A 24,912-nucleotide genomic window follows, 5' to 3' on the forward strand; every position below is an offset into this window, starting at 1 on the left:
GCAGAAGCATTCTCAGAAACTTTTTCATGATGTGTCCATTCATCTCAAACAGTTGAACCTTCCTTTTCACAGAGCAGTTTTGAAACACTCTTTTAGTAGAATCTCCAAGTGGATATCTGGAGTGCTAAGAGGCCAACACTGGAAAAGCAAACATCTTCATATAAAAAGTAGACAGAAGCATTCTCAGAAACTTCTTTCGGACGTGTGCATTCAACTCACAGAGTGGAGACTTCATTTTGATAGAACAGTTTTCAAACACTCTTTTTGTAGAATATGGAAGTGGATATTTGGAGCGCTTTGGGGCTTAGGCGGGAAAAGGTAATATCTTCACGTAAAAACTAGACAGAAGCATTCTCAGAAACTTCTTTGTGATGAGTACATTCAACTCACACAGTTGAACCTTCCTATTGATATAACAGTTTTGAAACACTCTTTTTGTAGGTTCTCGAAGCAGATATTTGGAGCGCATTGAGGCCTAGGCTGGAAAAGGAAATATCTTCACATAAAAACTAGACAGAAGCATTCTCAGAAAGCTTCCTATGCCTCCTGCATTCAATACAGAGTTCAACCCTCCTTTTGATAGAGCAGTTTTGAAAAACTCTTTTTGTAGAATGTTCAAGTGGATATTTGGAGGGCTTTGAGGTCTATGTTGGGAAATGAAATATCTTCCAATAGAAAATAGACAGAAGCATTCTCAGGAACATCTTGGTGATGTGTGCATTCAACTAAGAGAGTTGAATCTTCCTTTTCATTGAGCAGTTTTGAAACACTCTTTTAGTAGAATCTGCAAGGGGATATTTGCAGCGCTTTGAGGCCAATGCTGTAAAAGGAATTCTCTTCCCATAAAAACCAGACACAAGCATTCTCAGAAACTTTTTGTGAAACGTGCAATCAACTCACAGAGTTGAACATTCCTTTTGATAGAGCAGTATTGAAACACTCTTTTTGTAGAATCTGAGAGTGTATATTTGGAGCGCTTTGAGGCCTAAGGTGGAAAAGGAAATATCATCACATAAAAACTACACAGAAGCATTCTCAGAAACTACTTTGTGATGAGTGCATTCAACTCACAGACTTGAACATTCCTTTTGATAGAACAGTTTGGAAGCACTCTTTTTGTAGAATCTGCTGTGGGATATTTGGAGGGCTGTGAGGCCTATGCTGGAAAATTAAATATCTTCATATAAAAACTATACAGAATCATTTTCAGAAACTTCATTGTGATGTGCACATTCAACTCACAGTATTGAACCTTCTTTTTGATGCAGCAGTTTTGAAACAGTCTTTCAGTAGAATCTGTAAGTGGATATTTGGAGTGCTATGAAACATACTTTGGAAAAGGAAATATCTTCACATAAAAACTAGACAGAAGCATTCTCATAAACTTCCCGGTTCTTTAGGCATTCAACCCATGGAGTTGAACCTTCCTTTTGAGAGCGCATTCTTCAAACACTCTTTGTGTAGATTCTCAAAGAGGATATTTGGAGCGCTTTGAGGACTAGCCTGGAAAAGGAAATATCTTCATATAAAAATTCAACAGAAGAATTCTCAAAATCTTCTTTGTGATGTGTGCATTGAACTTACAGAGTTGAACCTTCCTTTTCATAGGGCGGCTTTGAAACAGTCTTTTAGTAGAATCTGCAAGTGGATATATGGGGTAATTGGAGGCCTGCAATGGAAAAGGAAATATCTTCACATATACACTAGACGGAATAATTCTCAGAAGGTTCCCTGTGCTTTGTGCATTCAACTCACAGGCCTGAAACTTCCTTTTGAAAGAGCACTTGTGAAACACACTTTTTGTAGAATCTGCAAGTGGATATTTGGAGCGCTTTGAAGCCTATTCTGAGAAATGAAGTATCTTCACGTAAAATCTAGACAGAAGCATTCTCAGAAACTTCTTCGTGGTGTGTGCATTCAAATAACATAGTGGAAATTTCCTTTTCATAGAGCAGTTTTAAACACGCTTTTGTAAAATCTGCAAGTGGATATTTGGAGTGCTTTGAGGATTATGCTGGGAAAGGAAATACCTTCACATAAAAACTAGGTGGAAGAATTCTCAAAAACTTCCTTGTGATGAGTGCATTCAACTGACAGGCTTGAACCTTCTTTTTGAAAGAGCAATTTTGAAACACGCTTTTAGTAGAATCTGCAAGTGGATATATGGAGCTCTTTGAGGCCTTTGCTGGAAAATGAAATATCTTCTCCTAAAAACCAGACAGAAGCATTCTAAGATACTTCTTCATGATGTGTGCCTTCAACTCACAGAGCTGAACCTCCCTTTTCATTGCGCAGTTTTAAACAAACTTTTTGTAGTATCTGCAAGTGGATATTTGGAGCGCTTTGAGGCCTATGGTGGAAAATGAAACACCTTCACATAAAAACTAGACAGAAGCATTCCCAGAAACTTCTTTGTGATGAGTGCACTCAACTCACAGAGTGGAACCTTCTTCTTGGTAGAACAGTTTAGAAACACTCTTTTTGTAGAATCTGTAAGTCGATATTTGGAACGCTTTTAGGCCTATGTTTGTAAAGTAAATATCTTCACATAAGAACTAGGCAGAAGCATTCTCAGAAACTTCTTTGTGATGTGCACATTGAACTCACAAAGTTGAACCTTCCTTTTCATATGGCAGTGTTGAAACACTCTTTTAGTAGAATTTGCAAGGGATATATGCAGTGCTAACAGGCCAACACTGGAAAAGGAAATATGTTCACATAAAAACTAAACTGAAGCATTCTCAGAAACTTTCCTGTGATTTATGGATTCAACTCACAGAGTGGAAACTTCCTATTGATAGCACAGTTTTGAAACATTCTTTTTCTAGAATCTGCAAGTGGTTATCTGGAGCGATTTGCGGCCTATGCTGGAAAAGGAAATATCTTCACATAAAAACTAGACAGAAGAATTCTCAGAAACTTCTTTTTGACGAGTGCATTCAACACGCAGACTTGAACCTTTCTTTTGAAAGAGCAGTTTTCAAACACTCTTTTTGTAGAATCTGCAAGTGGACGTTTGGAACGTTTTGTGGCATATGCTGGGAAATGAAATATATTCACATAAAAACTAGACAGAAGCATTCCCAGAAACTTCTTCATTATGTTTGCTTTGAACTCACAGAGTTGAACCTTGCCTTTGATAGAGCAGTTTTGAAACACTCTTTTTGTAGAATCTGCAAGTGGATATTGGGAGAGCTTTGAAGATTATGATGGAAAAGGAAATATCATAAAATAAAATCTAGAAAGAACATTCTCAAGAATTTCTTTGTGATGAGTGCATGCAAGTCACAGAGTGGAGCCTTCCCGTAGATAGAACAGTTTGGGGACACTCTTTTTGTAGATTCCGCAAGGGGATATTTGGAGCGCTTTGTTGTCTATGCTGGAAAAGGAAATATCTTCACGTGAAAACTAGACAGAAGCATTCTCAGAAACTTCTTTGTGTTTTGTGCATTGAACTCACAGACTCGAACATTCCTTTTGTTAGGTCAGTTTTGAGATACTCTTTTAGTGGAATCTCCAAATGGATATATGGATTGATTTGGGGCCTACAAGGGAAAAGGAAATATCTTCAAATAGAAACTAGTCAGAAGAATTCTCAGAACGTTCCCTGTGCTTTGTGCATTCAACTCACAAAGTTCAACCTTCCTTTTGATAGAGCAGGTTTGAAACACTCTTTTTGTAGAATCTGCAGGTGGATATTTGGAGCGTTTTGAGGCCTATGCTGGGAAATGAAATATCTTCACCTAAAAACTAGACAGAAGCATTCTCAGAAACTTCTGTGTGATGAGTGCATTCAACTCACAGACTTGAGCGTTCCTTTTCATAGAACAGTTTGGAAACACTCCTTTTGTAGAATCCGCAACTGTTTATTTGGAGCGCTTTGAGGCCTATGTTGGAAAAGGAAATATTTTCATATAAAAACTAGACAGAAGAATTCTCAGAAACTTCTTCCTGATGTGTGCATTCAACTCGCAGAGTTAAACCATCCATTTCATAGAGCTGTTTTGAAACACAGTTTTTATAGACTCTGCAAGTGGATATTTGGGGCGCTGTGAGACCTATGCTGGAAAGGGAAATAACTTCACATAAAAACTAGAATGAAGCATTCGAATAAACTTCTTTTTCATGTGTACTTTCAACTTACAGACTTGAACCTTCCTTTTGATAGAGAAGTTTTCAAACACTCTTTTGGTAGAATCTGCCAGTGGATACTTGAAGCGCTTTGAGGCCTATGCTCGAAAAGAAAATATCTTCTCATAAAAACTAGACAGAAGCATTGTCAAAAAATTTTGAGATGAGTGCATTCAACTCACAGGCTTGAAACTTCCTTTTCATAGAGCAGTTTTGAAACACTCTTTTTGAAGAATATGCAATTGGATATTTGGAGCTCTTTGAGGCCTATCCTGGGAAACGAAATATCATTACACAAAAATTAGACAGGAGAATTCTCAGAAATTTCTTGTTGATGAGTGCATTCAACTCAGAGTTGAATCTTCCTTTTGATAGAGCAGTTTTGAAACACACTTACTGTAGAATCTGTAAGTGGATACTTGGTGTGCTGTGAGGCCTATCCTGGAAAAGAAAATGTCTTCACTTACAAACCGCACAGAAACATGAACAGAAACTGATAATGTGTGCATTCAACTTCCAGAGTTGAACCTTCCTTTTGATACTGCAGTTTTGAAACACTCTTTTTGAAGTATCTGTAAGTGGATATTTTTAGCGCTTTGAGTCCTATGCTGAAAAAGCAAATATCTTCACATAAAAATTAGAAAGCAGCATTCCCATATACTGCTTTGGGACGTGTGCATTCAACTCACAGGGTTGAACAATCCTTTTCATAGAGCAGTTCTGTAACACTCTTTTTGTGGAAACGGCAAGGAGATATTTGGTGCGATTGCGACCTCCTTTGGAAAAATAAATATATTCAGATGAAAACCACACAAAAACATTCTTAGAAACTTCATTCTGATGAGTGCATTCAACTCACACAGTTAAACCTTCCTTTTGATAGAACACTTTTGAAACACTCTTTTCGTACATTTTCCAAGCGGATATTTGGAGTGCTTTGAGGCCCATGCTGGAAAAGTTAACATCTTCACATAAAAACTAGGCAGAAGCATTCTCAGAAACTTTTTCATGATGTGTCCATTCATCTCAAACAGTTGAACCTTCCTTTTCACAGAGCAGTTTTGAAACACTCTTTTAGTAGAATCTCCAAGTGGATATCTGGAGTGCTAAGAGGCCAACACTGGAAAAGCAAACATCTTCATATAAAAAGTAGACAGAAGCATTCTCAGAAACTTCTTTCGGACGTGTGCATTCAACTCACAGAGTGGAGACTTCATTTTGATAGAACAGTTTTCAAACACTCTTTTTGTAGAATATGGAAGTGGATATTTGGAGCGCTTTGGGGCTTATGCGGGAAAAGGTAATATCTTCACGTAAAAACTAGACAGAAGCATTCTCAGAAACTTCTTTGTGATGAGTACATTCAACTCACACAGTTGAACCTTCCTATTGATATAACAGTTTTGAAACACTCTTTTTGTAGGTTCTCGAAGCAGATATTTGGAGCGCATTGAGGCCTAGGCTGGAAAAGGAAATATCTTCACATAAAAACTAGACAGAAGCATTCTCAGAAAGCTTCCTATGCCTCCTGCATTCAATACAGAGTTCAACCCTCCTTTTGATAGAGCAGTTTTGAAAAACTCTTTTTGTAGAATGTTCAAGTGGATATTTGGAGGGCTTTGAGGTCTATGTTGGGAAATGAAATATCTTCCAATAGAAAATAGACAGAAGCATTCTCAGGAACATCTTGGTGATGTGTGCATTCAACTAAGAGAGTTGAATCTTCCTTTTCATTGAGCAGTTTTGAAACACTCTTTTAGTAGAATCTGCAAGGGGATATTTGCAGCGCTTTGAGGCCAATGCTGTAAAAGGAATTCTCTTCCCATAAAAACCAGACACAAGCATTCTCAGAAACTTTTTGTGAAACGTGCAATCAACTCACAGAGTTGAACATTCCTTTTGATAGAGCAGTATTGAAACACTCTTTTTGTAGAATCTGAGAGTGTATATTTGGAGCGCTTTGAGGCCTAAGGTGGAAAAGGAAATATCATCACATAAAAACTACACAGAAGCATTCTCAGAAACTACTTTGTGATGAGTGCATTCAACTCACAGACTTGAACATTCCTTTTGATAGAACAGTTTGGAAGCACTCTTTTTGTAGAATCTGCTGTGGGATATTTGGAGGGCTGTGAGGCCTATGCTGGAAAATTAAATATCTTCATATAAAAACTATACAGAATCATTTTCAGAAACTTCATTGTGATGTGCACATTCAACTCACAGTATTGAACCTTCTTTTTGATGCAGCAGTTTTGAAACAGTCTTTCAGTAGAATCTGTAAGTGGATATTTGGAGTGCTATGAAACATACTTTGGAAAAGGAAATATCTTCACATAAAAACTAGACAGAAGCATTCTCATAAACTTCCCGGTTCTTTAGGCATTCAACCCATGGAGTTGAACCTTCCTTTTGAGAGCGCATTCTTCAAACACTCTTTGTGTAGATTCTCAAAGAGGATATTTGGAGCGCTTTGAGGACTAGCCTGGAAAAGGAAATATCTTCATATAAAAATTCAACAGAAGAATTCTCAAAATCTTCTTTGTGATGTGTGCATTGAACTTACAGAGTTGAACCTTCCTTTTCATAGGGCGGCTTTGAAACACTCTTTTAGTAGAATCTGCAAGTGGATATATGGGGTAATTGGAGGCCTGCAATGGAAAAGGAAATATCTTCACATATACACTAGACGGAATAATTCTCAGAAGGTTCCCTGTGCTTTGTGCATTCAACTCACAGGCCTGAAACTTCCTTTTGAAAGAGCACTTGTGAAACACACTTTTTGTAGAATCTGCAAGTGGATATTTGGAGCGCTTTGAAGCCTATTCTGAGAAATGAAGTATCGTCACGTAAAATCTAGACAGAAGCATTCTCAGAAACTTCTTCGTGGTGTGTGCATTCAAATAACATAGTGGAAATTTCCTTTTCATAGAGCAGTTTTAAACACGCTTTTGTAAAATCTGCAAGTGGATATTTGGAGTGCTTTGAGGATTATGCTGGGAAAGGAAATACCTTCACATAAAAACTAGGTGGAAGAATTCTCAAAAACTTCCTTGTGATGAGTGCATTCAACTGACAGGCTTGAACCTTCTTTTTGAAAGAGCAATTTTGAAACACGCTTTTAGTAGAATCTGCAAGTGGATATATGGAGCTCTCTGAGGCCTTTGCTGGAAAATGAAATATCTTCTCCTAAAAACCAGACAGAAGCATTCTAAGATACTTCTTCATGATGTGTGCCTTCAACTCACAGAGCTGAACCTCCCTTTTCATTGCGCAGTTTTAAACAAACTTTTTGTAGTATCTGCAAGTGGATATTTGGAGCGCTTTGAGGCCTATGGTGGAAAATGAAACACCTTCACATAAAAACTAGACAGAAGCATTCCCAGAAACTTCTTTGTGATGAGTGCACTCAACTCACAGAGTGGAACCTTCTTCTTGGTAGAACAGTTTAGAAACACTCTTTTTGTAGAATCTGTAAGTCGATATTTGGAACGCTTTTAGGCCTATGTTTGTAAAGTAAATATCTTCACATAAGAACTAGGCAGAAGCATTCTCAGAAACTTCTTTGTGATGTGCACATTGAACTCACAAAGTTGAACCTTCCTTTTCATATGGCAGTGTTGAAACACTCTTTTAGTAGAATTTGCAAGGGATATATGCAGTGCTAACAGGCCAACACTGGAAAAGGAAATATGTTCACATAAAAACTAAACTGAAGCATTCTCAGAAACTTTCCTGTGATTTATGGATTCAACTCACAGAGTGGAAACTTCCTATTGATAGCACAGTTTTGAAACATTCTTTTTCTAGAATCTGCAAGTGGTTATCTGGAGCGATTTGCGGCCTATGCTGGAAAAGGAAATATCTTCACATAAAAACTAGACAGAAGAATTCTCAGAAACTTCTTTTTGACGAGTGCATTCAACACGCAGACTTGAACCTTTCTTTTGAAAGAGCAGTTTTCAAACACTCTTTTTGTAGAATCTGCAAGTGGACGTTTGGAACGTTTTGTGGCATATGCTGGGAAATGAAATATATTCACATAAAAACTAGACAGAAGCATTCCCAGAAACTTCTTCATTATGTTTGCTTTGAACTCACAGAGTTGAACCTTGCCTTTGATAGAGCAGTTTTGAAACACTCTTTTTGTAGAATCTGCAAGTGGATATTGGGAGAGCTTTGAAGATTATGATGGAAAAGGAAATATCATAAAATAAAATCTAGAAAGAACATTCTCAAGAATTTCTTTGTGATGAGTGCATGCAAGTCACAGAGTGGAGCCTTCCCGTAGATAGAACAGTTTGGGGACACTCTTTTTGTAGATTCCGCAAGGGGATATTTGGAGCGCTTTGTTGTCTATGCTGGAAAAGGAAATATCTTCACGTGAAAACTAGACAGAAGCATTCTCAGAAACTTCTTTGTGTTTTGTGCATTGAACTCACAGACTCGAACATTCCTTTTGTTAGGTCAGTTTTGAGATACTCTTTTAGTAGAATCTCCAAATGGATATATGGATTGATTTGGGGCCTACAAGGGAAAAGGAAATATCTTCAAATAGAAACTAGTCAGAAGAATTCTCAGAACGTTCCCTGTGCTTTGTGCATTCAACTCACAAAGTTCAACCTTCCTTTTGATAGAGCAGGTTTGAAACACTCTTTTTGTAGAATCTGCAGGTGGATATTTGGAGCGTTTTGAGGCCTATGCTGGGAAATGAAATATCTTCACCTAAAAACTAGACAGAAGCATTCTCAGAAACTTCTGTGTGATGAGTGCATTCAACTCACAGACTTGAGCGTTCCTTTTCATAGAACAGTTTGGAAACACTCCTTTTGTAGAATCCGCAACTGTTTATTTGGAGCGCTTTGAGGCCTATGTTGGAAAAGGAAATATTTTCATATAAAAACTAGACAGAAGAATTCTCAGAAACTTCTTCCTGATGTGTGCATTCAACTCGCAGAGTTAAACCATCCGTTTCATAGAGCTGTTTTGAAACACAGTTTTTATAGACTCTGCAAGTGGATATTTGGGGCGCTGTGAGACCTATGCTGGAAAGGGAAATAACTTCACATAAAAACTAGAATGAAGCATTCGAATAAACTTCTTTTTCATGTGTACTTTCAACTTACAGACTTGAACCTTCCTTTTGATAGAGAAGTTTTCAAACACTCTTTTGGTAGAATCTGCCAGTGGATACTTGAAGCGCTTTGAGGCCTATGCTCGAAAAGAAAATATCTTCTCATAAAAACTAGACAGAAGCATTGTCAAAAAATTTTGAGATGAGTGCATTCAACTCACAGGCTTGAAACTTCCTTTTCATAGAGCAGTTTTGAAACACTCTTTTTGAAGAATATGCAATTGGATATTTGGAGCTCTTTGAGGCCTATCCTGGGAAACGAAATATCATTACACAAAAATTAGACAGGAGAATTCTCAGAAATTTCTTGTTGATGAGTGCATTCAACTCAGAGTTGAATCTTCCTTTTGATAGAGCAGTTTTGAAACACACTTACTGTAGAATCTGTAAGTGGATACTTGGTGTGCTGTGAGGCCTATCCTGGAAAAGAAAATGTCTTCACTTACAAACCGCACAGAAACATGAACAGAAACTGATAATGTGTGCATTCAACTTCCAGAGTTGAACCTTCCTTTTGATACTGCAGTTTTGAAACACTCTTTTTGAAGTATCTGTAAGTGGATATTTTTAGCGCTTTGAGTCCTATGCTGAAAAAGCAAATATCTTCACATAAAAATTAGAAAGCAGCATTCCCATATACTGCTTTGGGACGTGTGCATTCAACTCACAGGGTTGAACAATCCTTTTCATAGAGCAGTTCTGTAACACTCTTTTTGTGGAAACGGCAAGGAGATATTTGGTGCGATTGCGACCTCCTTTGGAAAAATAAATATATTCAGATGAAAACCACACAAAAACATTCTTAGAAACTTCATTCTGATGAGTGCATTCAACTCACACAGTTAAACCTTCCTTTTGATAGAACACTTTTGAAACACTCTTTTCGTACATTTTCCAAGCGGATATTTGGAGTGCTTTGAGGCCCATGCTGGAAAAGTTAACATCTTCACATAAAAACTAGGCAGAAGCATTCTCAGAAACTTTTTCATGATGTGTCCATTCATCTCAAACAGTTGAACCTTCCTTTTCACAGAGCAGTTTTGAAACACTCTTTTAGTAGAATCTCCAAGTGGATATCTGGAGTGCTAAGAGGCCAACACTGGAAAAGCAAACATCTTCATATAAAAAGTAGACAGAAGCATTCTCAGAAACTTCTTTCGGACGTGTGCATTCAACTCACAGAGTGGAGACTTCATTTTGATAGAACAGTTTTCAAACACTCTTTTTGTAGAATATGGAAGTGGATATTTGGAGCGCTTTGGGGCTTATGCGGGAAAAGGTAATATCTTCACGTAAAAACTAGACAGAAGCATTCTCAGAAACTTCTTTGTGATGAGTACATTCAACTCACACAGTTGAACCTTCCTATTGATATAACAGTTTTGAAACACTCTTTTTGTAGGTTCTCGAAGCAGATATTTGGAGCGCATTGAGGCCTAGGCTGGAAAAGGAAATATCTTCACATAAAAACTAGACAGAAGCATTCTCAGAAAGCTTCCTATGCCTCCTGCATTCAATACAGAGTTCAACCCTCCTTTTGATAGAGCAGTTTTGAAAAACTCTTTTTGTAGAATGTTCAAGTGGATATTTGGAGGGCTTTGAGGTCTATGTTGGGAAATGAAATATCTTCCAATAGAAAATAGACAGAAGCATTCTCAGGAACATCTTGGTGATGTGTGCATTCAACTAAGAGAGTTGAATCTTCCTTTTCATTGAGCAGTTTTGAAACACTCTTTTAGTAGAATCTGCAAGGGGATATTTGCAGCGCTTTGAGGCCAATGCTGTAAAAGGAATTCTCTTCCCATAAAAACCAGACACAAGCATTCTCAGAAACTTTTTGTGAAACGTGCAATCAACTCACAGAGTTGAACATTCCTTTTGATAGAGCAGTATTGAAACACTCTTTTTGTAGAATCTGAGAGTGTATATTTGGAGCGCTTTGAGGCCTAAGGTGGAAAAGGAAATATCATCACATAAAAACTACACAGAAGCATTCTCAGAAACTACTTTGTGATGAGTGCATTCAACTCACAGACTTGAACATTCCTTTTGATAGAACAGTTTGGAAGCACTCTTTTTGTAGAATCTGCTGTGGGATATTTGGAGGGCTGTGAGGCCTATGCTGGAAAATTAAATATCTTCATATAAAAACTATACAGAATCATTTTCAGAAACTTCATTGTGATGTGCACATTCAACTCACAGTATTGAACCTTCTTTTTGATGCAGCAGTTTTGAAACAGTCTTTCAGTAGAATCTGTAAGTGGATATTTGGAGTGCTATGAAACATACTTTGGAAAAGGAAATATCTTCACATAAAAACTAGACAGAAGCATTCTCATAAACTTCCCGGTTCTTTAGGCATTCAACCCATGGAGTTGAACCTTCCTTTTGAGAGCGCATTCTTCAAACACTCTTTGTGTAGATTCTCAAAGAGGATATTTGGAGCGCTTTGAGGACTAGCCTGGAAAAGGAAATATCTTCATATAAAAATTCAACAGAAGAATTCTCAAAATCTTCTTTGTGATGTGTGCATTGAACTTACAGAGTTGAACCTTCCTTTTCATAGGGCGGCTTTGAAACACTCTTTTAGTAGAATCTGCAAGTGGATATATGGGGTAATTGGAGGCCTGCAATGGAAAAGGAAATATCTTCACATATACACTAGACGGAATAATTCTCAGAAGGTTCCCTGTGCTTTGTGCATTCAACTCACAGGCCTGAAACTTCCTTTTGAAAGAGCACTTGTGAAACACACTTTTTGTAGAATCTGCAAGTGGATATTTGGAGCGCTTTGAAGCCTATTCTGAGAAATGAAGTATCGTCACGTAAAATCTAGACAGAAGCATTCTCAGAAACTTCTTCGTGGTGTGTGCATTCAAATAACATAGTGGAAATTTCCTTTTCATAGAGCAGTTTTAAACACGCTTTTGTAAAATCTGCAAGTGGATATTTGGAGTGCTTTGAGGATTATGCTGGGAAAGGAAATACCTTCACATAAAAACTAGGTGGAAGAATTCTCAAAAACTTCCTTGTGATGAGTGCATTCAACTGACAGGCTTGAACCTTCTTTTTGAAAGAGCAATTTTGAAACACGCTTTTAGTAGAATCTGCAAGTGGATATATGGAGCTCTGTGAGGCCTTTGCTGGAAAATGAAATATCTTCTCCTAAAAACCAGACAGAAGCATTCTAAGATACTTCTTCATGATGTGTGCCTTCAACTCACAGAGCTGAACCTCCCTTTTCATTGCGCAGTTTTAAACAAACTTTTTGTAGTATCTGCAAGTGGATATTTGGAGCGCTTTGAGGCCTATGGTGGAAAATGAAACACCTTCACATAAAAACTAGACAGAAGCATTCCCAGAAACTTCTTTGTGATGAGTGCACTCAACTCACAGAGTGGAACCTTCTTCTTGGTAGAACAGTTTAGAAACACTCTTTTTGTAGAATCTGTAAGTCGATATTTGGAACGCTTTTAGGCCTATGTTTGTAAAGTAAATATCTTCACATAAGAACTAGGCAGAAGCATTCTCAGAAACTTCTTTGTGATGTGCACATTGAACTCACAAAGTTGAACCTTCCTTTTCATATGGCAGTGTTGAAACACTCTTTTAGTAGAATTTGCAAGGGATATATGCAGTGCTAACAGGCCAACACTGGAAAAGGAAATATGTTCACATAAAAACTAAACTGAAGCATTCTCAGAAACTTTCCTGTGATTTATGGATTCAACTCACAGAGTGGAAACTTCCTATTGATAGCACAGTTTTGAAACATTCTTTTTCTAGAATCTGCAAGTGGTTATCTGGAGCGATTTGCGGCCTATGCTGGAAAAGGAAATATCTTCACATAAAAACTAGACAGAAGAATTCTCAGAAACTTCTTTTTGACGAGTGCATTCAACACGCAGACTTGAACCTTTCTTTTGAAAGAGCAGTTTTCAAACACTCTTTTTGTAGAATCTGCAAGTGGACGTTTGGAACGTTTTGTGGCATATGCTGGGAAATGAAATATATTCACATAAAAACTAGACAGAAGCATTCCCAGAAACTTCTTCATTATGTTTGCTTTGAACTCACAGAGTTGAACCTTGCCTTTGATAGAGCAGTTTTGAAACACTCTTTTTGTAGAATCTGCAAGTGGATATTGGGAGAGCTTTGAAGATTATGATGGAAAAGGAAATATCATAAAATAAAATCTAGAAAGAACATTCTCAAGAATTTCTTTGTGATGAGTGCATGCAAGTCACAGAGTGGAGCCTTCCCGTAGATAGAACAGTTTGGGGACACTCTTTTTGTAGATTCCGCAAGGGGATATTTGGAGCGCTTTGTTGTCTATGCTGGAAAAGGAAATATCTTCACGTGAAAACTAGACAGAAGCATTCTCAGAAACTTCTTTGTGTTTTGTGCATTGAACTCACAGACTCGAACATTCCTTTTGTTAGGTCAGTTTTGAGATACTCTTTTAGTAGAATCTCCAAATGGATATATGGATTGATTTGGGGCCTACAAGGGAAAAGGAAATATCTTCAAATAGAAACTAGTCAGAAGAATTCTCAGAACGTTCCCTGTGCTTTGTGCATTCAACTCACAAAGTTCAACCTTCCTTTTGATAGAGCAGGTTTGAAACACTCTTTTTGTAGAATCTGCAGGTGGATATTTGGAGCGTTTTGAGGCCTATGCTGGGAAATGAAATATCTTCACCTAAAAACTAGACAGAAGCATTCTCAGAAACTTCTGTGTGATGAGTGCATTCAACTCACAGACTTGAGCGTTCCTTTTCATAGAACAGTTTGGAAACACTCCTTTTGTAGAATCCGCAACTGTTTATTTGGAGCGCTTTGAGGCCTATGTTGGAAAAGGAAATATTTTCACATAAAAACTAGACAGAAGCATTCTCAGAAACTTCTTCCTGATGTGTGCATTCAACTCGCAGAGTTAAACCATCCTTTTCATAGAGCTGTTTTGAAACACAGTTTTTATAGACTCTGCAAGTGGATATTTGGGGCGCTGTGAGACCTATGCTGGAAAGGGAAATAACTTCACATAAAAACTAGAATGAAGCATTCGAAGAAACTTCTTTTTCATGTGTACTTTCAACTTACAGACTTGAACCTTCCTTTTGGTAGAGATGTTTTCAAACACTCTTTTGGTAGAATCTGCCAGTGGATACTTGAAGCGCTTTGAGGCCTATGCTCGAAAAGAAAATATCTTCTCATAAAAACTAGACAGAAGCATTGTCAAAAAATTTTGAGATGAGTGCATTCAACTCACAGGCTTGAAAGTTCCTTTTCATAGAGCAGTTTCGAAACACTCTTTTTGAAGAATACGCAATTGGATATTTGGAGCTCTTTGAGGCCTATCCTGGGAAACGAAATATCATTACATAAAAATTAGACAGAAGCATTCTCAGAAATTTCTTGTTGATGAGTGCATTCAACTCAGAGTTGAATCTTCCTTTTGATAGAGCAGTTTTGAAACACACTTACTGTAGAATCTGTAAGTGGATACTTGGTGTGCTGGGAGGCCTATCCTGCAAAAGAAAATGTCTTCACTTACAAACCGCACAGAAACATTCTCAGAAACTGATAATGTGTGCATTCAACTTCCAGAGTTGAACCTTCCTTTTGATACTGCAGTTTTGAAACACTCTTTTTGAAGTATCTGTAAGTGGATATTTTTAGCGCTTTGAGTCCTATGATGAAAAAGCAAATATGTTCACATAAAAACTAGAAAGCAGCATTCCCATATACTTCTTTGGGACGTGTGCATTCAACTCACAGAGTTGAACCATCCTTTTCATAGAGCAGTTCTGTAACACTCTTTTTGTGGAAACGGCAAGTAGATATTTGGTGCGATTGCGACCTCCTTTGGAAAAAGAAATCTATTCAGATGAAAGCCACACAAAAGCATTCTCAGAAACTTCATTCTGATGAGTGCATTCAACTCACACAGTTAAACCTTCCTGTTGACAGAACACTTTTGAAACACTCTTTTTGTACATTCTCCAAGCGGATATTTGGAGTGCTTTGAGGCACATGCTGGAAAAGTTAACATCTTCACATAAAAACTAGGCAGAAGCATTCTCAGAAACTTTTTCATGATGTGTCCATTCATCTCAAACAGTTGAACCTTCCTTTTCACAGAGCAGTTTTGAAACACTCTTTTAGTAGAATCTCCAAGTGGATATCTGGAGTGCTAAGAGGCCAACACTGGAAAAGCAAACATCTTCATATAAAAAGTAGACAGAAGCATTCTCAGAAACTTCTTTCGGACGTGTGCATTCAACTCACAGAGTGGAGACTTCATTTTGATAGAACAGTTTTCAAACACTCTTTTTGTAGAATATGGAAGTGGATATTTGGAGCGCTTTGGGGCTTATGCGGGAAAAGGTAATATCTTCACGTAAAAACTAGACAGAAGCATTCTCAGAAACTTCTTTGTGATGAGTACATTCAACTCACACAGTTGAACCTTCCTATTGATATAACAGTTTTGAAACACTCTTTTTGTAGGTTCTCGAAGCAGATATTTGGAGCGCATTGAGGCCTAGGCTGGAAAAGGAAATATCTTCACATAAAAACTAGACAGAAGCATTCTCAGAAAGCTTCCTATGCCTCCTGCATTCAATACAGAGTTCAACCCTCCTTTTGATAGAGCAGTTTTGAAAAACTCTTTTTGTAGAATGTTCAAGTGGATATTTGGAGGGCTTTGAGGTCTATGTTGGGAAATGAAATATCTTCCAATAGAAAATAGACAGAAGCATTCTCAGGAACATCTTGGTGATGTGTGCATTCAACTAAGAGAGTTGAATCTTCCTTTTCATTGAGCAGTTTTGAAACACTCTTTTAGTAGAATCTGCAAGGGGATATTTGCAGCGCTTTGAGGCCAATGCTGTAAAAGGAATTCTCTTCCCATAAAAACCAGACACAAGCATTCTCAGAAACTTTTTGTGAAACGTGCAATCAACTCACAGAGTTGAACATTCCTTTTGATAGAGCAGTATTGAAACACTCTTTTTGTAGAATCTGAGAGTGTATATTTGGAGCGCTTTGAGGCCTAAGGTGGAAAAGGAAATATCATCACATAAAAACTACACAGAAGCATTCTCAGAAACTACTTTGTGATGAGTGCATTCAACTCACAGACTTGAACATTCCTTTTGATAGAACAGTTTGGAAGCACTCTTTTTGTAGAATCTGCTGTGGGATATTTGGAGGGCTGTGAGGCCTATGCTGGAAAATTAAATATCTTCATATAAAAACTATACAGAATCATTTTCAGAAACTTCATTGTGATGTGCACATTCAACTCACAGTATTGAACCTTCTTTTTGATGCAGCAGTTTTGAAACAGTCTTTCAGTAGAATCTGTAAGTGGATATTTGGAGTGCTATGAAACATACTTTGGAAAAGGAAATATCTTCACATAAAAACTAGACAGAAGCATTCTCATAAACTTCCCGGTTCTTTAGGCATTCAACCCATGGAGTTGAACCTTCCTTTTGAGAGCGCATTCTTCAAACACTCTTTGTGTAGATTCTCAAAGAGGATATTTGGAGCGCTTTGAGGACTAGCCTGGAAAAGGAAATATCTTCATATAAAAATTCAACAGAAGAATTCTCAAAATCTTCTTTGTGATGTGTGCATTGAACTTACAGAGTTGAACCTTCCTTTTCATAGGGCGGCTTTGAAACACTCTTTTAGTAGAATCTGCAAGTGGATATATGGGGTAATTGGAGGCCTGCAATGGAAAAGGAAATATCTTCACATATACACTAGACGGAATAATTCTCAGAAGGTTCCCTGTGCTTTGTGCATTCAACTCACAGGCCTGAAACTTCCTTTTGAAAGAGCACTTGTGAAACACACTTTTTGTAGAATCTGCAAGTGGATATTTGGAGCGCTTTGAAGCCTATTCTGAGAAATGAAGTATCTTCACGTAAAATCTAGACAGAAGCATTCTCAGAAACTTCTTCGTGGTGTGTGCATTCAAATAACATAGTGGAAATTTCCTTTTCATAGAGCAGTTTTAAACACGCTTTTGTAAAATCTGCAAGTGGATATTTGGAGTGCTTTGAGGATTATGCTGGGAAAGGAAATACCTTCACATAAAAACTAGGTGGAAGAATTCTCAAAAACTTCCTTGTGATGAGTGCATTCAACTGACAGGCTTGAACCTTCTTTTTGAAAGAGCAATTTTGAAACACGCTTTTAGTAGAATCTGCAAGTGGATATATGGAGCTCTTTGAGGCCTTTGCTGGAAAATGAAATATCTTCTCCTAAAAACCAGACAGAAGCATTCTAAGATACTTCTTCATGATGTGTGCCTTCAACTCACAGAGCTGAACCTCCCTTTTCATTGCGCAGTTTTAAACAAACTTTTTGTAGTATCTGCAAGTGGATATTTGGAGCGCTTTGAGGCCTATGGTGGAAAATGAAACACCTTCACATAAAAACTAGACAGAAGCATTCCCAGAAACTTCTTTGTGATGAGTGCACTCAACTCACAGAGTGGAACCTTCTTCTTGGTAGAACAGTTTAGAAACACTCTTTTTGTAGAATCTGTAAGTCGATATTTGGAACGCTTTTAGGCCTATGTTTGTAAAGTAAATATCTTCACATAAGAACTAGGCAGAAGCATTCTCAGAAACTTCTTTGTGATGTGCACATTGAACTCACAAAGTTGAACCTTCCTTTTCATATGGCAGTGTTGAAACACTCTTTTAGTAGAATTTGCAAGGGATATATGCAGTGCTAACAGGCCAACACTGGAAAAGGAAATATGTTCACATAAAAACTAGACTGAAGCATTCTCAGAAACTTTCCTGTGATTTATGGATTCAACTCACAGAGTGGAAACTTCCTATTGATAGCACAGTTTTGAAACATTCTTTTTCTAGAATCTGCAAGTGGTTATCTGGAGCGATTTGCGGCCTATGCTGGAAAAGGAAATATCTTCACATAAAAACTAGACAGAAGAATTCTCAGAAACTTCTTTTTGACGAGTGCATTCAACACGCAGACTTGAACCTTTCTTTTGAAAGAGCAGTTTTCAAACACTCTTTTTGTAGAATCTGCAAGTGGACGTTTGGAACGTTTTGTGGCATATGCTGGGAAATGAAATATATTCACATAAAAACTAGACAGAAGCATTCCCAGAAACTTCTTCATTATGTTTGCTTTGAACTCACAGAGTTGAACCTTGCCTTTGATAGAGCAGTTTTGAAACACTCTTTTTGTAGAATCTGCAAGTGGATATTGGGAGAGCTTTGAAGATTATGATGGAAAAGGAAATATCATAAAATAAAATCTAGAAAGAACATTCTCAAGAATTTCTTTGTGATGAGTGCATGCAAGTCACAGAGTGGAGCCTTCCCGTAGATAGAACAGTTTGGGGACACTCTTTTTGTAGATTCCGCAAGGGGATATTTGGAGCGCTTTGTTGTCTATGCTGGAAAAGGAAATATCTTCACGTGAAAACTAGACAGAAGCATTCTCAGAAACTTCTTTGTGTTTTGTGCATTGAACTCACAGACTCGAACATTCCTTTTGTTAGGTCAGTTTTGAGATACTCTTTTAGTAGAATCTCCAAATGGATATATGGATTGATTTGGGGCCTACAAGGGAAAAGGAAATATCTTCAAATAGAAACTAGTCAGAAGAATTCTCAGAACGTTCCCTGTGCTTTGTGCATTCAACTCACAAAGTTCAACCTTCCTTTTGATAGAGCAGGTTTGAAACACTCTTTTTGTAGAATCTGCAGGTGGATATTTGGAGCGTTTTGAGGCCTATGCTGGGAAATGAAATATCTTCACCTAAAAACTAGACAGAAGCATTCTCAGAAACTTCTGTGTGATGAGTGCATTCAACTCACAGACTTGAGCGTTCCTTTTCATAGAACAGTTTGGAAACACTCCTTTTGTAGAATCCGCAACTGTTTATTTGGAGCGCTTTGAGGCCTATGTTGGAAAAGGAAATATTTTCACATAAAAACTAGACAGAAGCATTCTCAGAAACTTCTTCCTGATGTGTGCATTCAACTCGCAGAGTTAAACCATCCTTTTCATAGAGCTGTTTTGAAACACAGTTTTTATAGACTCTGCAAGTGGATATTTGGGGCGCTGTGAGACCTATGCTGAAAAGGGAAATAACTTCACATAAAAACTAGAATGAAGCATTCGAAGAAACTTCTTTTTCATGTGTACTTTCAACTTACAGACTTGAACCTTCCTTTTGATAGAGATGTTTTCAAACACTCTTTTGGTAGAATCTGCCAGTGGATACTTGAAGCGCTTTGAGGCCTATGCTCGAAAAGAAAATATCTTCTCATAAAAACTAGACAGAAGCATTGTCAAAAAATTTTGAGATGAGTGCATTCAACTCACAGGCTTGAAAGTTCCTTTTCATAGAGCAGTTTTGAAACACTCTTTTTGAAGAATACGCAATTGGATATTTGGAGCTCTTTGAGGCCTATCCTGGGAAACGAAATATCATTACATAAAAATTAGACAGAAGCATTCTCAGAAATTTCTTGTTGATGAGTGCATTCAACTCAGAGTTGAATCTTCCTTTTGATAGAGCAGTTTTGAAACACACTTACTGTAGAATCTGTAAGTGGATACTTGGTGTGCTGGGAGGCCTATCCTGCAAAAGAAAATGTCTTCACTTACAAACCGCACAGAAACATTCTCAGAAACTGATAATGTGTGCATTCAACTTCCAGAGTTGAACCTTCCTTTTGATACTGCAGTTTTGAAACACTCTTTTTGAAGTATCTGTAAGTGGATATTTTTAGCGCTTTGAGTCCTATGCTGAAAAAGCAAATATGTTCACATAAAAACTAGAAAGCAGCATTCCCATATACTTCTTTGGGACGTGTGCATTCAACTCACAGAGTTGAACCATCCTTTTCATAGAGCAGTTCTGTAACACTCTTTTTGTGGAAACGGCAAGTAGATATTTGGTGCGATTGCGACCTCCTTTGGAAAAAGAAATCTATTCAGATGAAAGCCACACAAAAGCATTCTCAGAAACTTCATTCTGATGAGTGCATTCAACTCACACAGTTAAAACTTCCTGTTGACAGAACACTTTTGAAACACTCTTTTTGTACATTCTCCAAGCGGATATTTGGAGTGCTTTGAGGCACATGCTGGAAAAGTTAACATCTTCACATAAAAACTAGGCAGAAGCATTCTCAGAAACTTTTTCATGATGTGTCCATTCATCTCAAACAGTTGAACCTTCCTTTTCACAGAGCAGTTTTGAAACACTCTTTTAGTAGAATCTCCAAGTGGATATCTGGAGTGCTAAGAGGCCAACACTGGAAAAGCAAACATCTTCATATAAAAAGTAGACAGAAGCATTCTCAGAAACTTCTTTCAGACGTGTGCATTCAACTCACAGAGTGGAGACTTCATTTTGATAGAACAGTTTTGAAACACTCTTTTTGTAGAATTTGTAAGTGGATATTTGGAGCGCTTTGGGGCTTATGCGGGAAAAGGAAATATCTTCACGTAAAAACCAGACAGAAGCATTCTCAGAAACTTCTTTGTGATGAGTACATTCAACTCACACAGTTGAACCTTCCTATTGATATAACAGTTTTGAAACACTCTTTTTGTAGGTTCTCGAAGCAGATATTTGGAGCGCATTGAGGCCTAGGCTGGAAAAGGAAATATCTTCACATAAAAACTAGACAGAAGCATTCTCAGAAAGCTTCCTATGCCTCCTGCATTCAATACAGAGTTCAACCCTCCTTTTGATAGAGCAGTTTTGAAAAACTCTTTTTGTAGAATGTTCAAGTGGATATTTGGAGGGCTTTGAGGTCTATGTTGGGAAATGAAATATCTTCCAATAGAAAATAGACAGAAGCATTCTCAGGAACACCTTGGTGATGTGTGCATTCAACTAAGAGAATTGAATCTTCCTTTTCATTGAGCAGTTTTGAAACACTCTTTTAGTAGAATCTGCAAGGGGATATTTGCAGCGCTTTGAGGCCAATGCTGTAAAAGGAATTCTCTTCCCATAAAAACCAGACACAAGCATTCTCAGAAACTTTTTGTGAAACGTGCAATCAACTCACAGAGTTGAACATTCCTTTTGATAGAGCAGTATTGAAACACTCTTTTTGTAGAATCTGAGAGTGTATATTTGGAGCGCTTTGAGGCCTAAGGTGGAAAAGGAAATATCATCACATAAAAACTACACAGAAGCATTCTCAGAAACTACTTTGTGATGAATGCATTCAACTCACAGACTTGAACATTCCTTTTGATAGAACAGTTTGGAAGCACTCTTTTTGTAGAATCTGCTGTGGGATATTTGGAGGGCTGTGAGGCCTATGCTGGAAAATTAAATATCTTCATATAAAAACAATACAGAATCATTTTCAGAAACTTCATTGTGATGTGCACATTCAACTCACAGTATTGAACCTTCTTTTTGATGCAGCAGTTTTGAAACAGTCTTTCAGTAGAATCTGTAAGTGGATATTTGGAGTGCTATGAAACATACTTTGGAAAAGGAAATATCTTCACATAAAAACTAGACAGAAGCATTCTCATAAACTTCCCGGTTCTTTAGGCATTCAACTCATGGAGTTGAACCTTCCTTTTGAGAGCGCATTCTTCAAACACTCTTTGTGTAGATTCTCAAAGAGGATATTTGGAGCGCTTTGAGGACTAGCCTGGAAAAGGAAATATCTTCATATAAAAATTAAACAGAAGAATTCTCAAAATCTTCTTTGTGATGTGTGCATTGAACTTACAGAGTTGAACCTTCCTTTTCATAGGGCAGCTTTGAAACACTCTTTTGGTAGAATCTGCAAGTGGATATATGGGGTAATTGGAGGCCTGCAATGGAAAAGGAAATATCTTCACATATACACTAGACGGAATAATTCTCAGAAGGTTCCCTGTGCTTTGTGCATTCAACTCACAGGCCTGAAACTTCCTTTTGAAAGAGGACTTGTGAAACACACTTTTTGTAGAATCTGCAAGTGGATATTTGGAGCGCTTTGAAGCCTATTCTGGGAAATGAAATATCTTCACGTAAAATCTAGACAGAAGCATTCTCAGAAACTTCTTCGTGGTGTGTGCATTCAAATAACATAGTGGAAATTTCCTTTTCATAGAGCAGTTTTAAACACGCCCTTGTAAAATCTGCAAGTGGGTATTTGGAGTGCTTTGAGGATTATGCTGGGAAAGGAAATACCTTCACATAAAAACTAGGTGGAAGAATTCTCAAAAACTTCCTTGTGATGAGTGCATTCAACTGACAGGCTTGAACCTTCTTTTTGAAAGAGCAATTTTGAAACACGCTTTTAGTAGATTCTGCAAGTGGATATATGGAGCTCTTTCAGGCCTTTGCTGGAAAATGAAATATCTTCTCCTAAAAACCAGACAGAAGCATTCTAAGATACTTCTTCATGATGTGTGCGTTCAACTCACAGAGTTGAACCTCCCTTTTCATTGCGCAGTTTTAAACAAACTTTTTGTAGTATCTGCAAGTGGATATTTGGAGCGCTTTGAGGCCTATGGTGGAAAATGAAACACCTTCACATAAAAACTAGACAGAAGCATTCCCAGAAACTTCTTTGTGATGAGTGCATTCAACTCACAGAGTGGAACCTTCTTCTTGGTAGAACAGTTTTGAAACACTCTTTTTGTAGAATCTGTAAGTCGATATTTGGAACGCTTTTAGGCCTATGTTTGTAAAGTAAATATCTTCACATAAGAACTAGACAGAAGCATTCTCAGAAACTTCTTTGTGATGTGCGCATTGAACTCACAAAGTTGAACCTTCCTTTTCATATGGCAGTGTTGAAACACTCTTTTAGTAGAATTTGCAAGGGATATATGCAGTGCTAACAGGCCAACACTGGAAAAGGAAATATGTTCACATAAAAACTAGACTGAAGCATTCTCAGAAACTTTCCTGTGATTTATGGATTCAACTCACAGAGTGGAAACTTCCTATTGATAGCACAGTTTTGAAACATTCTTTTTCTAGAATCTGCAAGTGGTTATCTGGAGCGATTTGCGGCCTATGCTGGAAAAGGAAATATCTTCACATAAAAACTAGACAGAAGAATTCTCAGAAACTTCTTTTTGACGAGTGCATTCAACACGCAGACTTGAACCTTTCTTTTGAAAGAGCAGTTTTCAAACACTCTTTTTGTAGAATCTGCAAGTGGACGTTTGGAACGTTTTGTGGCATATGCTGGGAAATGAAATATATTCACATAAAAACTAGACAGAAGCATGCCCAGAAACTTCTTCATTATGTTTGCTTTGAACTCACAGAGTTGAACCTTGCCTTTGATAGAGCAGTTTTGAAACACTCTTTTTGTAGAATCTGCAAGTGGATATTGGGAGAGCTTTGAAGATTATGATGGAAAAGGAAATATCATAAAATAAAATCTAGAAAGAACATTCTCAAGAATTTCTTTGTGATGAGTGCATGCAAGTCACAGAGTGGAGCCTTCCTGTAGATAGAACAGTTTGGGGACATTCTTTTTGTAGAATCCGCAAGGGGATATTTGGAGCGCTTTGTTGTCTATGCTGGAAAAGGAAATATCTTCACGTGAAAACTAGACAGAAGCATTCTCAGAAACTTCTTTGTGTTTTGTGCATTGAACTCACAGACTCGAACATTCCTTTTGTTAGGTCAGTTTTGAGATACTCTTTTAGTAGAATCTCCAAATGGATATATGGATTGATTTGGGGCCTACAAGGGAAAAGGAAATATCTTCAAATAGAAACTAGTCAGAAGAATTCTCAGAACGTTCCCTGTGCTTTGTGCATTCAACTCACAAATTTCAACCTTCCTTTTGATAGAGCAGGTTTGAAACACTCTTTTTGTAGAATCTGCAGGTGGATATTTGGAGCGTTTTGAGGCCTATGCTGGGAAATGAAATATCTTCACCTAAAAACTAGACAGAAGCATTCTCAGAAACTTCTGTGTGATGAGTGCATTCAACTCACAGACTTGAGCGTTCCTTTTCATAGAACAGTTTGGAAACACTCCTTTTGTAGAATCCGCAACTGTTTATTTGGAGCGCTTTGAGGCCTATGTTGGAAAAGGAAATATTTTCACATAAAAACTAGACAGAAGCATTCTCAGAAACTTCTTCCTGATGTGTGCATTCAACTCGCAGAGTTAAACCATCCTTTTCATAGAGCTGTTTTGAAACACAGTTTTTATAGACTCTGCAAGTGGATATTTGGGGCGCTGTGAGACCTATGCTGGAAAGGGAAATAACTTCACATAAAAACTAGAATGAAGCATTCGAAGAAACTTCTTTTTCATGTGTACTTTCAACTTACAGACTTGAACCTTCCTTTTGATAGAGATGTTTTCAAACACTCTTTTGGTAGAATCTGCCAGTGGATACTTGAAGCGCTTTGAGGCCTATGCTCGAAAAGAAAATATCTTCTCATAAAAACTAGACAGAAGCATTGTCAAAAAATTTTGAGATGAGTGCATTCAACTCACAGGCTTGAAAGTTCCTTTTCATAGAGCAGTTTCGAAACACTCTTTTTGAAGAATACGCAATTGGATATTTGGAGCTCTTTGAGGCCTATCCTGGGAAACGAAATATCATTACATAAAAATTAGACAGAAGCATTCTCAGAAATTTCT

Source organism: Pongo pygmaeus, chromosome 15 (genome assembly GCF_028885625.2).
Source record: "Pongo pygmaeus isolate AG05252 chromosome 15, NHGRI_mPonPyg2-v2.0_pri, whole genome shotgun sequence".
In the NCBI taxonomy this organism is placed as follows: domain Eukaryota; kingdom Metazoa; phylum Chordata; class Mammalia; order Primates; family Hominidae; genus Pongo; species Pongo pygmaeus.